Here is a 17,501-nt window from a genome sequence, read left to right as displayed (position 1 = left end):
CTTAGTCTAAGCAAAGTATTTATATTGGATTTGGTATCTATGATTTAGATGTTTATGTAATTGTCGAGGGTTATGGCTTATATAAACTACAGGCCACGACCTGTGATATGTATGGCTTCATTATCTAAGCCACCAGCCAGGGAGTGTATATACCCTCGCTGTGTTCTCTCAATGGCTTCAATATAAAACATGGTGTCAGGGTAATACTGATCCAACAGAGAAGGTATGAGAACGGAATCCAGCGGAAAGACAGATAGAAGACTGCTCAAACTACCACTATTCTGCACAGCATCAATGAGGCAACTACAGTGGTAAGTATTACTCCTATCCAGGAAAACCCAGCCGAAGCAGAAGGCATTCCACCCTTACTGTGATACCACTGTAAGCTTACTCAGTCAGTGCATTAACTTGCAGCAGCTCACTAAGGATCAGAAGAATCACTGGTTTCAAATCAACAAACGGTGCTGGAAATGTGGTTGCTCCCCTCAGGCTTCCCATTGTATCTTGCAGAAACCCTGTAGTACATGCAACAGAAAGCATCTCCTTGTACTGTATAGTGTTACCAGCAATCCAACAAAGGAAGATTATTCTCTTGTGAGCACAGCAGCCATGAAAACTAAAATGGGATGAGTACTTCAGGGGCCTACCAGACTCCTTCAGCATCTCCGCCCACAACGCTTTTTAACCCCAGTTTATGACACCGCTGCAGAACTGTTAAATAATATGGACAGACTGTGGGAGATAGATAGTCATCCATGCCAGCATGAGACACAAGCAAGTCAATCTAAAGAGGACGAAGAAGCTATCTAGCTGCTGGAGAAGGAAACAATATGTATCATAGTGGATGGAGTTAACAGATATGCTGCACCATTACTGTGAAAGAGGGACATGGTTCCAAGTCACTTCCAAGTCCCAAAAAAGTATGTAGCTAAGATATCACCAGAAGCAGTCACAGAATGCAAGGAAAGCTGTTATATCCCTCATCATATGGTCTGCCATAATGGGAAAAATAGGATTGTTTTAATTGTTCATTCATGTTCAAGTGGATGAACTTGAATGATTCGCTGCTACCTGGACCCACCCTCAGTTCAAACCTTTTTGGAGTCCTCCTCCGATTCCATGAGCATAATGTCGCCATAAGCGGAGACATCAAAGGGATGTTCCACCAAGTTTGTCTCTTGGAGGAGGACAAACTTCTGTTTCGATTCATATGGCGTGACATGGAGAAAGAAGTGCTGATGTGTATGAATGGCAAGTTCTTCCATTTGGAACGTGCTGTGCATTCTTCGCTCAAGAAATATGTTATGCTAAACACCTAACCTGAGTAAGAAGATGTGCAAATTGCAATTAAGAGGAGAACTGCCTTGTAATCCTGTCATCCCCTGAAGATGCAAGGCGACTGGTGGACAGATTGAGAGAGTTTCTTGCTGATGGTAGTTTTGAGATTAGGCAACTGGCAAGCAATATTGCTGATACAGTTAGTCACCTCCCACCAGAAGCTCGATCAGACGGTACAGAGCTGTGGCTTTCCCAAAAACATGATGATGTACAGGAACTGGCATTATAACGGAACTGGCAATGTTCAACTGATACAATGATGTCATGATGTGGTTTTCTCCTGAGTTCCGGTTGGACTTTGTCTCATTAGTTTGATTAGTTTCACCCGCGTTTAGTTTAGGCTTTTGCTCTGAATGTATTTATGTCAACTGTGTTTTTTTGTTCTTCGTCGGAGCACTCCCCGAAGTTAATGTGACATTTGTTTGTGCATGTTACCGGAGGAAAGGGTTTGTTTAACGCTGAGCGGCGTGGTTATTGTTGCTTGTCCTGAATGCCGAGTGGCAAAGTTATTTTGGAAATAAAAGAGATTCCTGTTTGTCCTGCATTGGGTCCTACGTCTCTCCTTCATCACCATCACACCCCAACATCGTAACACAATGAGTTATCGCCACCATCCTTTGGAGAATGGATCGTTGATGATGCAGAACATTTATGGTGTTTTGGCTGGTCACTATACAACCTTCTGGGTTATATTCTGCCATTCAAAACAAGAGCAAAGGTCCTGATTCAGCATCTGTTGTCAAAACAGAGAAAGTGGGATGACCCTCTACTGCCTGAAGACATACTGCATGCCTGGCATGAGTGGGAACTTAAGAATCTAGCCCTGATATCTATGCCAAGATGCTACACAGCACCAGAGACAGATGAAACTACTGTGCACACATCTTTCGTGATGCATCACAATAGGGACAGCTAGGACTAGAGATAAAATAGAAGCTGAAGACTACAGGAATCCTGAGTGCCATCTTCAGGAAAACTTAAGTTGACTGCTTCTCAGAGGAGATTAGATGCTTGAAGGCAGGAAGGCCAGGTCCTTCAAATAGTCTCTTACTCAACCCTTGCTCCTGAAATGGAACATACTGAACAACTTATTGGGGTTGGTGGTGATCTACAAAGAGCTTGTGCAACAGTAATGAGATGTGATGGCGAGTCATCTGGAAGTGTGACAACAAAATCTGTCTACTTAGACATACTCAGTAGCATGGACTTTAGACTTTATTCATAAATTCAAAATGAGACCCTGTCAGCATCAGAGTTGTGTCAGCCATGGAAGATAAGATTAAAACTGGGTCTGGATTTACCTAGTAAGGGGGATACTTCTAAGAAAACCTTCAAGTCCCTCAATACAGCCACTCTTTCCACTCTTATAGTAATGCTGGTCTTTTGAATGATGGTCCTGTTTTACACTATAAACCAACTCAGTGTGTTACTAAGAATATATAACAGAATATATTATGTTACATAAAAGTAGGTTTCTGCAAGTCACTGCTTTCCAAGTTGGCGTCAAGATAAGGAAAACCCCAGAGATGAAATTAATAACCCAAGCATAAAGGTCAATGCATAATGTATCATTTTAGTTGGTGGTCACACATATTGGATCAGTAGGCCTCTAGATTGAAAAATATCAAACAATAAACAAACAGTTAAAAATAAAACTTGTAAAAAGAAAATTTGTTGTCACACACTCAAGATAAAGGCAGAATAAAATCGCCCACTGACACACTCGGCTTCTTTCAATTGATTTTTCTCTTTCAGTATTTTTAATTATATGGTAGCCTGTGTTTAAGGTCTATGTTTTTGAAATGTTAATCAAAGCTATTCTTATTTTCTATTTGTGTCCTGAGGATCAGAACTTTGGTTTCTGGTCATATGTAAAACCCTGAATCAGTTTAACCTGAGTGTGTTTGTTGTTTGGGTAGCATCTGTGGAGATTTGTCTTGGCTGTCAACAGAGCTGCTTTATGGAGCTAAATAAATGAAGTATTCATATTCCTAGTTGTAACTGTAAACATGCTGCTCCATACAAATTACATTCTAGTCATCCCTCAGGCTAATCAGTGTGGCATACAGTACCTATGTTATAATGTCTATGTCTGCTCACTTATTATATTATTTACTTAATTGGCAATGATGGAGCGGCATATGGTGTTGTCAGAGTGTTCACGCTGAGAGAAATGCCAAGCATATCCAGACAAAAGACAAGTCTGCTTCTAGCTTTAATCTGTGCAATGACAGATATAGATGTCTCTCTACAACTCATTATAACCCACAGATACAAGTATAAAATAAAATATAAAATAATATAAAATACAATAGGACAAATAGGATTATAACATTAACTATTAACTCTTGAGTAAAAAGAAATATTCAACTATAGCTGCACACACACTTACACACACAGGCCTACATAGCGTAATATATTTTTTTTACATGAAATTATTAAAGATAAGAAAAGATAAGGTAAGATAAAAAAAGAAAAGATACAGTACATGGAGTCCTTACTTGACATTTTAAAGTCAAATATTTTTCACGAAAAACATTGTAAATTAATGTGAGAAAATGAATACTAATATCAACCATTGCATTAACCACCAACTTGAATTTCCCTCTTTCCTCTTGTAAATAAGTAATTTCTTTCAAAACAATAAAAATTCTGCAAATTATTTCCCCATTTACACAGTACTGCACCTGTAACAAGTGTTTTCACTCCAGTAGTTCTGGGGATTATAATGTAAAGCACTCAGTTAAATGCGTAGTGATTTAGTATAATTACTCTTGAACTCAAGACACATCTGTCATCAGAATTGGACTGCTGATGTTTAGTTGTGCAGATAGATACAGTATTCAAGCAAACAACATCATTGCACAATCTCCCTGCAACAAGTAACATCTAGAAATTATTATTAGATCAGGGTGACCAATTGTTTTAGCTACAGATCACTGATTATCACACTGGAGGTCTATTCATTTATTTTTCATATCTTGTTTAATCCACTGTAAACACAAAAGCTATGCTGAAACACCCCAGATGCAACTGGTGAAATTATGGTGAGAAAATAACCACACCATTGCAATCAGCACAAAAAATATTGACAAAACACAGTGAGTAATAATTAAAAAGATGTTGGCAATAATAAAAAAATAATATGTAGGCTGCATGTCTGAAGATACCCACGAGGGTGAACTAAATTATACCTAGTAATTTGTGGAACTATTTTAAAAACTAAAGCGCTTTAATTTATTGGTTGTGGACAGGATGAGGATTTATATTTGTTCCAGCTGGAAATCCCCTCACAATGCTGTTATTTACAGCACAGTAAGTGATTCTGATCATGTGTTAAAAAACAGAGCATTTACAAAATGTCTCTGTTGTGTATCTATCAATGGGCCATCTGTTTGCTAAAAGTAAATGTTATATTGCATTTTTTTTATAAAGCAAGAGAAGTGTTCATGTTGCATGTTAATATGTTTCAAGTTCAAGGATGTGACAACATCCCGCTGTGCTAAGTGTGCACAGCCACAAATACTGTAAACAGTTTATTGTTAAATTAACAGTAACTTACTGGCAATAATTATCCAGTAGTTGCTGTATTTCATATAGCGATACAACTACTGTAAAACAAAAACAAACTACAATTGTTTTATACATACTGTAAAATTAAATACAGTAGTATATTATACTGTCACAGAAATTCATACTGTAATTTATTTTAGTGCCACTACTCTATTTATTACAATAAAATAATTTTTTTAGCTGACATAAAATAAAAAAGAACAACTGAAGATGTAACTGCTAAAAAAAAAAAACCTAAAAAAAAAATTGTGTAATTTTAAAAATATGTAGCAGAAATTAATCAATAGAAAAAAAAAATCTGTTTTAAAACTGAAACGTCTCAACACAGACCCTGAATCTTTACACCCAGAACTCTACTGTGCTGCAAAGCAGTTCTGGCTGAAAGCATAGACTATGTGGAGAGAGAGAAATGACAGGAAGACCTATTCTTACGTACCTAGGGACCCATCAATATTATATTAACACCAACTTGAAAAGTCTCAGTCTGTTCCTTTAACATCTAATGAGGCCAATAAATGACATTGTAATTTTTTTGATAACATTTCCCAGAAATGTCATAAACAGGTAAAGATTAACTCCAGCGAATATGCTGAACTTTTATCCATTTAGGAATACATAAAGCATTGCAATATATAAAACAACCTTCATTAAAAAAAACAGCAAATAGTAGAAGATTAACTTGAAATGAAATTAAAGGAGAATGAGTGCAAATCAAACACTTTCAGTTGTCATATGCAGAGTTAAAATGAAAAGTTTTTACCTTGGACTTAAATATTGACAGAGATGAGGCTTGTCTAACATTAGGAAGACTATTCCTAGATTTTAGCTGCATAAAACTGAAACGCTGCTTCTCCATGGTTAGTCCTGACTCTGGGCACGAGCAGAAGGCCTGTCCCTAATGTTCTCAGAGTTCGAGATTGTTCATATGGCATCAATATGTCAGAGATGTACTATGGAGCTGACCCACGCAGACCTATACACAAGCAGTTCTGTTTTAAAGTCTATTCTCTGAGCAACAGGAAGCCAGTGCAAAGATCTGAGAACAGGAGTGATGTTGTACTTCCTGGTTCTAGTCAGGACCCGAGCAGCAGAGTTCTGTACTGTGGCAGCTGCCTTATAGCTCGTTTTGAGAGCCCTGTGAGCAGGCCGTTACAGTAATCTAACCTGTTGGAGATAAATGCATGAAGACTCTCCAAGTCTGGTTTAGACATGATCCCTTTGATTCTGGCAATGTTTTTGAGATGGTAAAATGCTGGTGATGTTGTTGATTTAATCTGGCTGTTAAAATTCAAGTCTGAGTCCATGATTACCCCTAGATTTCTAACCTGACTTTTAGATTTTAGAAAAAGAGACTCGAGGTGACTGGTCCATATTGGTCATTTGCATAGTTATGGTAGGACACATTGTTGCTGCGTATTAACTGGCCTAAAGGAAACATGTAAAGATTGAACAAAAGGGGTCCCAAGATAGACCCCAGGGGGACCCCACACGTCAGCACCATTTGGTCTGAGACACGGTTACCAATTTCAATTAAGTACTTCCTGTCTTCAAGATAGGACTTAAACTATTTAAGGGCATTACCAGATATCCCTATCCAGTCCTCTAACCTTTGTAACAGGATCACATGGTCCACTGTGTCAAAAGCAGCACTTAGATCCAACAGTACTAAGACAGAGACCCTGTCAGCATCGGTGTTCAGACAAAATGTTATTTGTCATCTTGATGAGTGCGGTCTCAGTGCTGTGATGGGGCCTAAAACCTGACATAAAGTCGTCAAAGCAGTTGTTTAACAGGAGAAAGTCAGTAAGTTGTTGTTGTATATCAATGGCAGGTTGATATACAACTTTTTCAAAGATTTTGCCTAAAAATGGCAGGTTTGATATGGGCCAGTAGTTGTTCAGTACTGTGGCATCAAGACTGCTCTTCTTTAGGAGAGGCTTGATGACAGCAATTTTTAAGGCCCTTAGAAATATTCCAGACTGTAATGAGTTATTAACTAATTGAGTGAGTTGTGGTAACAAACTGCTTAGTACTGATTTCAGAAATCTAGTGGGTAAAACATCTAGGCAGCAGGTGGATGAATTCAGACTAGAGAGGGTCTCTTCAACTGTTTTGCCATTGACAGGTATAAAGTGTGTCAATTCTAACAAGTGTCTCCTGGATGGCTGCAGTTGTTATTTGTGTTGTGTAGTTTATTGCTTGTTTAATATGCTATTTAATACCCTGAACCTTGTCATTAAAAAATAATGCATTTAGACGTTGAAATTAGTTCTGATGGCAATGGAGACGGAGTATTTGTTAATCTACTCACTGTAGCAAAGAGGACACGTGAGTTGTTACTGTTGCTGATGATTACAGAAAAATAAATTTCTCTCTACATTTCATTGAACACACACAGCATTTCCTTATAAATGTCATAATGAACCTGGAGATTTGATTTACGCCATTTTCATTCAGCCTTCCAGCACTCCATTTCTGTGCCCTGACCGAGTCATCATTTCTCTATCACGCCTTTTGTCTGTTCCTGATCACTTTATCTTTAACAGGAGCAATCACATCCATGACATTTAGAACACTTGAAGTATATGAATTCAACAAATCTTCAACATAAGAAAAAGTGGCATTTTCAAACCTAGTCATCTCCATGAACAGTGTCCTGGTGTTTTCATTTATGTGTCTTTTCTGAACAAATGTAGTGACCTTATCATCACCCTTAGTGATGACAAGGTCCATAGTGTGGCCTCTGTTATGGGTCGGATCACTAACATGCTTATTAAGGCTGGAGATTAAACAATACAAAACTGTTGTGAATACTGTAATAATACGGAAATCATTTACAGTGTACTTACCTACCTTGTTAGAAATGAAAGACTTTGGGTATTTGGCCTTTAATTAGCAAAACCAAATTATTAACCAAAAATGTTATGTAAAAAAAAAAAAAAAGAAAATCACAGAAAATACATTAAAAGAGTCATATATAAAAATACAGCACAAGTTTCTGGCCTATTTATTTGTGACAAATAACGTAAACATTTTCACAGATTTCAAATATATTTTTCTTCTATACAGAAACTGTGCAATACAGGCCTGTTGCAGTTTCAAGATAACATGGACTACATGTTGATTTTTTTTTTTATATCTCTAACCATTTGCAACATGTGTTGACATGTCAAAAGCACTGAGCACCACAGTTTTAACAGAACGTATTTATTAAAACTTCATGTAGTAGATACCGGGCAAATGTACTGTCCATTCATAATCCTTGGTAACAACTCTATACCAAATGAAGAAAACACAGATAATAAAGTTATTGTTGAATCAGAAAAGGCAAAGTGGCTGTAATTCAGACCCAACAGAAAAATATCAAGGAGTAAATTCTCTGATAACACTGGTCACCTTGGTCAATATTTTAGCAGCCAATACTCAGCAGACAACTGTTACAGTACAGCTTACGTTACTGTGTTAGTGATTCTACTTGCCATAATTCAATAGTGTTTTATTATTGTAGATATCTTTTTAAACTAGAAAAGGTAATTTCTGAAGACATTACATGGGAGAGTTGGTACGCTGTTGAAAATATGCTGAGTATTTAAAAATATAAAAATGGATAAAAGAAAAAAAATGTACACTTAAAAAAGAGAATAAAAGCAAATGGCAGTAAGGAGGCAAGGACATTGACAAAGTTGAAAGAAAATGAAGGAAAATGAAGATGATGAAAGTAAGGAAAAAGGCAAGAAGTAAGCATAAGAACAGGGACATGGAAGGAAACAAAGAAACAGATGAAGAAGGAAGTATAGAAGGAATAAAAAAAGAGTGTTGAAAGAATAAATGTAAGACAGAAAGGTGATGACTCTAAATTGCCCATAGGAGTGAGTGTGAGTGTGTGTGGTTGTTTGTCTTTGTGTGTCTATATGTGGCCCTGCGATGGACTGGTGACCTGTCCAGGGTGTACCCTTGCCTTCCACCTGAAAGAGAGCTGGGATAGGTTCCAGCAGATCCCCATGACCCTGGTTAAGGAATAAGCGGGTATAGATAATGGATGGAAGAAAAGTGAGGGCAGAGAGAAATGAGAAAATAAAGAAACATAAAAATAATTGGTAGTTGGAAAAAGAAGAAAAAACAAAGGAGGTCATGATGTCATGTCATGAACAAGGTTGACATCAGGAATGACCTGCATTGGTGCCTATAAAGCATTTTGCCAGGAGCCAAAGTGCTTGGTAAGCTCATCTTACTATTTATTCAATTTTATTTTGAAGCAGTGTAGCAGGGAGGCTTTTATTGTGAGAGCTGAGGATAATGCTGGGCATCCACATAACCCTGAATTAAAACCTGAACTTGTATTTTGAACTTACTTTGGAAAATTGCAGTAACTTCCTCTGAATAACTGTAGACTTTCATTGTGAAAGTCTGAATATGTCCTCAGCTGGTGCCTAAAGCATTTATTGGATTTTATTTTGAAAGAGAGGGCATGCTGCAGGAGACTGAACTGGCCTGGAATTGAAGCCTAAAGTTTAATTTTGAACAATCATTATGGTTCAGTAACTTTCTATAAATAAATATAAGTTTTCATTGTGAACTTCTGACCATGCCTTGCTTGGAGTAGATGTGACCAACATTAAAAATGGATTAATTTTGTGCCTAAAGCTAGGATAGGCTCCAGCAGATCCTTGTGACCCCAGTTAGGAATAAATGGGTATAGATAATGGAGGGATGGATGGAGGTCACTCTGTGGTTATGGCCACCTGGTGGAAAACCAGTAAGTCCTATCAAAATAAGAATAGCACTACATGAAAGAAGAGTTTTATACTAAACTATTTCCATATATAAATGGTTTATGAAAGCTGAAAGTTGACAAAGGAACGACAGAAAACAAAAAAAAAAAAGCTGAAGAGGAAAAACCATTCTAGCCTGCCAGAGGATTCCATAATACTCAATGGAGATGTTGAAAAATTACCAAAGCTTAAAATGTAAACTGCCAGAAATCAAAAAGTATAGAAGATAAAACTGACATACACACTAAAAGTTTAAAGGGTCTCGACCCGTTTCAGGTTTAAATTATGTGTCTAGCCAAATAGAAACATGACAAATCAGGAAGCTGAAATAAAGAGGAAAGTTTAATGGAAGTTGAAAGTTTTCCCCATAGAAAACCATTATAAAAAAGTTGAGGACAGTTGACTGATATAAAAAGTATCAAGATTAAGAAAAGTAATAGCAGAAAAGACCTCCAGAAGGTACACGGAATTTCTAGCCACACTAACTCTATTTCTGACCTATACAAAGAATCTCTATCTCCCTCTCTCTCTGTTCTCTCTCTGTACCTTCTGCAGGTGTCCCTGGTCCTGGAGCTGTATATTGCTGATGTGCAGTTACTGGTCCCACCAACCTGCAGTGTCTATTTGTTGTTTATTGTTGCTGTTCTTTTCTCTCTCCTCTATCCACTCACCCCGACCAGTCGAGGCAGATGGCCGCCAAACTGAGCTCGGTTCTGCTGGAGGTTTTTTCTTCCGTTAAAGGGAGTTTTTCCTCTCCACTCTCGCCGTGTGCACACTTAAGAATTCGAGCGGATACTTCTCGCCTACTGCTTTTCTCATACTATGAATTTGGGCATACTACATGCCTCTCATACTGCTTTTCGCATACTACTTAGTAGGTAAGTATGAGATTTTAGTAGTAAGTATGAGATTTTAGATGTAGCCTAATTCAATTCAATTCAGTGTTATTTGTATAGTGCCAAATCACAATACAAATCATCTCAAGGCACTTTACAAAAACAAATCCCTTATGAGCAAGCACTTGGCGACAGTGGAGACGAAAAACTCCAGGGTTACCTGAAGCCAGTCCTAACTATACGCTTTGTCAAAAAGAAAGGTTTTAAGTCTAGCCTTAAAAGTACAGAGTGTCTGCCTCCTGAACCCAGACTGGGAGCTGGTTCCACAGGAGAATAGCTTGATAGCTAAAGGCTCTGCCTCCCATTCTGCTTTTGGAAACTCTGGGAACCACAAGTAGACTTGCAATCTGAGAGCGAAGTGCTCTATTGGGATAATATGGTACTATTATGGTCTTTAAGGTATGAAGGAGCTTCATCATACATTTGTATGTGAGAAGAAGGATTTTAAGTTCTATTCTGTATTTTACAGGGAGACAATGAAGAGAAGCTAATATAGGAGAAATATGATCTCTCTTGCTAGTTCCTATCAGGACTCTGGCTGCAGCATTCTGGATTAACTGGAGGCTTTTTATGGAGATACTGGGACATCCAGATAGTAATGAGTTACAGTAATCTAGCCTTGAGGTAACAAATGCATGGACTAGTTTTTCTGCATCATTTTGAGACAGGATGTTCCTAATTTTGGCAATACTGCGCAGGTTACAGTAGTGCTGGAGGCCAGGGCAATGTCATCTAAAGTAGCTATAATTTTAGAAAAGTTATTTCTGAGGTTTTTAGGCCCAAATACAATAACTTCTGTTTTCTCTGAATTTAAAAGTAGAACGTTACTGGTCATCCAGGCCTTTATGTCAGTTAGACATGCTTGAAGTCTGGTTAACTGGTTTGTGTTAACAGGTTTCATAAACAGATACAGCTGAGTGTCATCTGCATAGCAGTGGTAATTAATAGAGTGCTTCCTAATGACATAGCCTAAAGGAAGCATGTACAGGGTGAACAGAATCGGTCCTAGCACAGTGCCTTGTGGAACTCCATAACTAACTTTTGTGCATGTGGAAGGTTCATCATGGACATGAACTAACTGGAATCTGTCTGATAAATAGGATTGGAACCATTTTAATGCTGTTCCTCTATTAGAGGTCACCTGGTCCAGCCTCTGTAATAAGATGTTCTGGACAATAGTGTTGAATGCTAAGGTCTAGGAGGACAAGTATAGAAACAAGTCCATTATCTGAGGCTAAGAGAAGACCGTTGGTGACTTTTAACAGTGCTGTTTCTGTACTATGATGTGCTCTAAATCCTGATTGAAAATCTTCAAATAGTTCATTCCTGTGTAAGTGGTCTGATAGCTGCTTAGCAACAGCTTTTTCAAGGATTTTAGAAATAAATGGTAGGTTGGATATTGATCTATAATTAGCCAAGACTCTTGGATCAAGACTAGGCTTTTTGAGTAAGGGTTTGATTACTGCAGTCTTAAAGGCCTGTGGTACATAGCCTGATACTACAGATAAATTTACTAAGTCTAATAAAGATGAGTTAATTAATGGCAGGGTGTCTTTAAGCAGTCTAGTCGGGATGGGGTCTAAGAGACATGATGATTTCGATGAAGCAACTACTGATGTAAATTCAGAGAGATCTATGGGAGAGAAGCAGTCTAAACATAACTGAGGTCTTACAGATGATTCAAGAGCTACTGTAGAAGAGGATTCATTTATTGCAGGTATAGGAAACATCTGCTGAATTTTATCTCTAATAGTTGTGATTTTATTTGTAAAGAAACTCATAAAGTCATCACTGCTGAGAGCTAAGGGAACACTGGGCTCAACAGAGCTGCTTTTTGTCAACCTGGCTACAGTGCTGAAAATAAACCTGGGATTGTTCTCATTTTCCTCTATTAGTGATGAATAGTATGCAGTTCTGGCTTTACGGACAGCTTTTTTATAAGTTAATAGACTGTTTTTCCAGGCTAGATAAAATTCCTCTAAATTTGTGGAACGCCACTTCCTTTCCAGCCTTCGTGAGTGGGATTGAGGCAGCTGCCCTCCACTGTGTTGGCACATGGCATTGATGTAAATAAAGATGGAATCATTTTCTTAAATTTATTAACAGCACTGTCATATAAACATCTGCTGTAGTGGAATTTTCTTCCAAATGTTGCATGATCCATCATCTTAAATTCAAAAGTTATTAAAGAATGATCTGACAAAATATTAAATGTTCAATTTCGATGCCATAGGTCAGAACAAGATCAAGGGTGTGATTGAAACAGTGGGTGGGTTTATTAACATTTTGAGTGAAACCAATTGTATCTAATATTGAATTTAATGCAGTGCTGAGACTATTATTTTCAACATCTACATGAATGTTAAAATCTCCCACTATAATGACTTTATCTGAACTAAGCACTAAATCAGATAGGAAGTCTGGAAATTCAGTTAAAAACTCTGAGTAAGAGACAGGTGGACGGTACACAATGACAAGTAGAACTGGTTTCTGTGTTATCCAGTTTAGATGTGAGATGAGAGACTAAGAGTGAGGCTCTCAAATGAGTCATAACTGTTCTGAGGACGAAAATTTAATAATAAGTTTGAGTGAAAGATCGCAGCTACTCCTCCACCTCGACCTGTGCTTCGAGGAACATGACAATTTTTATGACTGAGGGGGGTTGATTCATTCAGACTTACATATTCATCTTGCTGCAGCCAGGTTTCAGTAAGAAAAGGGTAAGTCAATTTGGTGATCAGTTATCAAATCATTTACTAACAGAGATTTAGATGAAAGAGACCTAATATTTAATAATCCACATCTGACTGTTCTGTTTTTCTGTTCGATAAGAGGAGTGGTCTTCATTTTTATTAGTTTTTTATGAATTATTCCTCTTCTGTTAACATCTGATTTATTTGATTTATATGTGGGGCAGACACAATCTCTATGTGGGTTGAAGGGGGGGTGACGGCTCTAAGGAAACTGCGGAGAGGCGTTTTAGACTGAGTCTCTGCGTCCTGGTCCCCACTGTGGATTGTCAAATGGTCAGACTGGGGAGGGGTCCAGAGAAAATTACGGAATCCGACATTAATTTGGCAAAGTTACAGACCGGCTGAACATTAATTTTAGCGACCTCCGATTGGCCTAATCGGGTATCATTGCTGCCAACGTGAATAACAGTTTTTCCATATTTCCGATTAGCCTTAGCCAGCAGCTTCAGATTTGACTCAATGTCACCCGCTCTGGCCCCTGGAATACATTTACCTATGGGTGCTGGTGTCTCTAGCTTCACGTTTCTGACTATGGAATCGCCAATTATCAAAGTCAGTTTCTCAGCAGGTGTGTCGCTGAGCGGGGAAAATCTATTAGAAACGTGAACAGGCAGGTGATGAGCCGTGGGCTTCTGCTTAGGAGTGTGTTTCCGTCGGACCGTCACCCAGGCTAATTCTCCGGGCTGCTCCGGGGCTGACCTTGGACCACTAACAAACCCTGAGCCTGAGCTCGGTGGCACCACACCTGCTAACGGGGCTAGGCTAGCTGGCTTTTTCAAAGGTGCAGAGCCGCGCTTCCAAATCAGTGATCCTCCCCTCTAAAGCTACCAGAACCTTGCACTTATTACAGGTATCATTATCAGTAAAGGAGGCAGATGAATAACTAAACGTGGCACATCGAGCAGGAAAGAGAGAGAGAGGGAGAAGCCATGTTACTAGCTAGCTAAGCTAACTGGTAGGCTAACGAATGCTAAGTCTGGGAATAGCAATAAATACCGGTCAAAATAGAAAGGTACTTGACTAGTACCGGAATGTGTAGCAGTTAATTAATTGTTTAGAGAGATTAGTTAGTCTTTAGGTGTGTTAGACTAAAGCTAGTCTGTTGCTATTCTGTAGACGAACTATGCAGCACGACACGCTTGCAATAGGAATTGATTCACTTACCCGGAAACAGTTCCTCAGGTCCTCCGTCCTCAGTAGTGAGCTTATCCCTGACAGGAAAGAAAGGTTTTAATGGCACTGGCACACTGAATTTACTTTGGCCAGGCTTTGCGGAGAGCTGTCTTTTTTAGTGTGGTCTCTGAGCTCCTTTTTGATTTGAGCATATGTGAGGGAATGCGATGCACTTTTTTAGCATGGCAAATGCTTCCTGTTATGACCAGCACCAAGCTACATCTCTGTGGACTAGCTGTCGAAGCGGTTCTGCTAGTTCACTGAAATTTGGGATGAATTTGCAGAGGGAGTTGACCATGCCCAAGAAACGTTGCAAGGCAACTAACAGGCAACTAGCATCTCAGTAATGGCCTGTATCTTGATTGGGTCTGGTTTCAATCCATGCTCTGTGAACAGATGGCCCATCTAACTGACTTCTTTAAGCCTTAACTTACATTTTTGTGGGTTTAGTTTCAGATTTACTTGCCGTGCTCTGTTAAGACCCTTTTGTCATGTTGTTTCTCCCCTTTTCCTCCAACAATGATGTTGTCTAAGATTATGGCATATGGCAAGTCTGTGAAGATCTGTCCCATTGCCCGCTGTAACACCTCTGCTGCTGGATTAATGCCAGAAAGCATGCACAGAAAGTGATATCTGCTAAGGGTGTCACACAAGTGGTGCATAGGGAGGATTTATAGTCTAGCTGAATTTGCCAAAATGAACAGAGAAGAAGCTGGCGTGAAGCTACCTTCTCTACTGTGTGCATAAGATAGTGAGGACGCCTAAGGCCGTGCTTTGTCACGCATTGCCCCAGGTATTTGGCAAGGGGGCCGGACCACTGGAGTGATGTCTGGGTTTATCTTCATTGAATATGCCACAGGTAGGGTGTCTAACTCATCATCAAACAGGTCAACATACTCCATAAATATTTCTTGTGACAGGTTTTCATTTTTGTTGAGGTAAATTCCATACACTTCTTTGAGGAGAGTTATCAAGTTCATTTTTAAACAATCTGGCAGGCCCAGAAATGATTTTTGTTTGTTGGTCAAGCACTGCAGCATCACAGTTCCTTGTTGTTTGAATCACTGTGCCTACATAAGCTACTAATGTTGCTTTAGACTTTTCTTTGATTTTCTAATTTTTTTCTCACTTCTTTGTACGTTTCCATTGAAATGACATTGCACTTGGCTCCTGTGTTCATTTTAAGCTCATGGGGCTTGCCATTTACTGTCAGGCTGCAATGTATTTCTTGCTTGTTAATCATACTGTGGTGATTCAATCAATTTCACTGGCACCAAGACACAGTCCTTTGAACTGACTCCTCGCTACTGTCTGTGATCTGATTGATGGATTTGAAATTGTCTTTTGATGCAGATCTGCACTTGGACTCTTTGTCTGACTATGACATTGTCTTTGACATTGTCACTGTCTTTGCACCATTTCACTCACAGTGATTTTTAAATGACACCAGATACCACATATGTGGCTTGTTTTGCCGGTAGGATAGGCTGAGAGAGTTCAGGCGAAAAGTGCATGCGTGTCATTAAGAACACAGGCCAAAATAACTTAAAAAACGAAATAATTGTTTTTTTCTCGATTACATAATTTTTGTGATTGTTGAGACCTGAAATCTAAATCAAAATCAAAATTCAATCAATTGCACAGCCCTAGCCAGCACTTTTGCGTGCTGCTCGGTTAATTCACTGATTAACTGATAATCGCTTTTGCCAGAGTTAAATCACTTTCTCTGAGCAACACTCTTCGCATGCTGTCATCGTCTATGCCACACACCAGTATGTCACTGATGAATTAATCTGTGAGCGTACCAAAGTTACATGTTTTTGCTTTATTTCTGAGGTGTACTCATGTAAGCCTCAATGGTTTCTCAGTTCTGGTATTAAACGAATGTCTCTCCATCGTCACGTTTTTTCTCCGGATTGCATATCTACACATGTATTTTCGCTGTTGCGGCGTTTCTCTTTTACATGTGTTTAGGCTGTTGCGGCACGTTTGCTCTTGTCGGCCACCGTACATACCTCTGAATTTTTTCTTCAAACATTTTGGATATTCTCTCGACTCCGCTTGTGTGATTAACGTTACATCTTCCCCCCTTGTCAGCCAGTATCGCTGGGGCATATGTTAATGAACGCTCTTTCAATCGCCTCTCGTTCTGCAAGATAGTGGAGTATGTAGGCTTTAGTTTTATTTGGCATTTCACCGTGGGCTGCTGCCATGAATATGTAGAATTCTAGTTCGAATTTTTCACAAGTAACGCGTAAAGTGCGCAGCATTGAAGATAAATGGGTGTGATTGGCCCGGCTCATTTGAAGCCAGAGGAAAAGACTCCCTAAGGCATGGGGTTCAGACCCACATTCTTTCACTAAGAGAAAAGTGGGTCTGGCTGGCCAGGCTATCTGGAAGGAGATAGTCATCGAAGAAATGAAATTTAAAAAAATAAATAAATAAAGAGCAAAGATAACATAAGTGTATTGATTATCGAAAAACATTGATAACGCCCTGATATGTAATAGTGGGATGGCTATACAGTTCACTTACATGTTTAAAATTACATGAGTAAAGTGTATTGGTGTCATATAGTGAGCTCTGCAGTGTTCTCAACTGCACTATATCGGATGTGTATTGACATTGAGGACCGTGGTGTCAGAGTTGCCAACTTATGTGACTGGTTCTGGTGTCCAAGTTCCAATTTGGTCGCTTCACATACATACAACAGTTTATATCAGGGGTATTCAACTAAAATTTAAAGAGGTCCAGTTAGAGAAAATTTCTTGAAGCAAAGGTCCGGAAGACCATAATGTCTAACTAGTTAGTGTGATATATATTTAAGTAGCCTAGTAGTTTTATCAACATCTGCATGTAATCAATACCTGACTGTCAAATCAAACGAATTCAGTACAATTCAAAAACTTTCTGACAATATTTATTGTCATGTAACATACAACTGAACATATATGTATGGCTGTAGATATGTATAATGTTCTCTCATTAACTAAGTT

The sequence above is a fragment of the Mastacembelus armatus genome, chromosome 3, assembly GCF_900324485.2.
Source record: "Mastacembelus armatus chromosome 3, fMasArm1.2, whole genome shotgun sequence".
NCBI classification, from domain to species: Eukaryota; Metazoa; Chordata; class Actinopteri; order Synbranchiformes; family Mastacembelidae; genus Mastacembelus; species Mastacembelus armatus.
Note: the sequence above shows the minus strand (reverse complement) of the source record.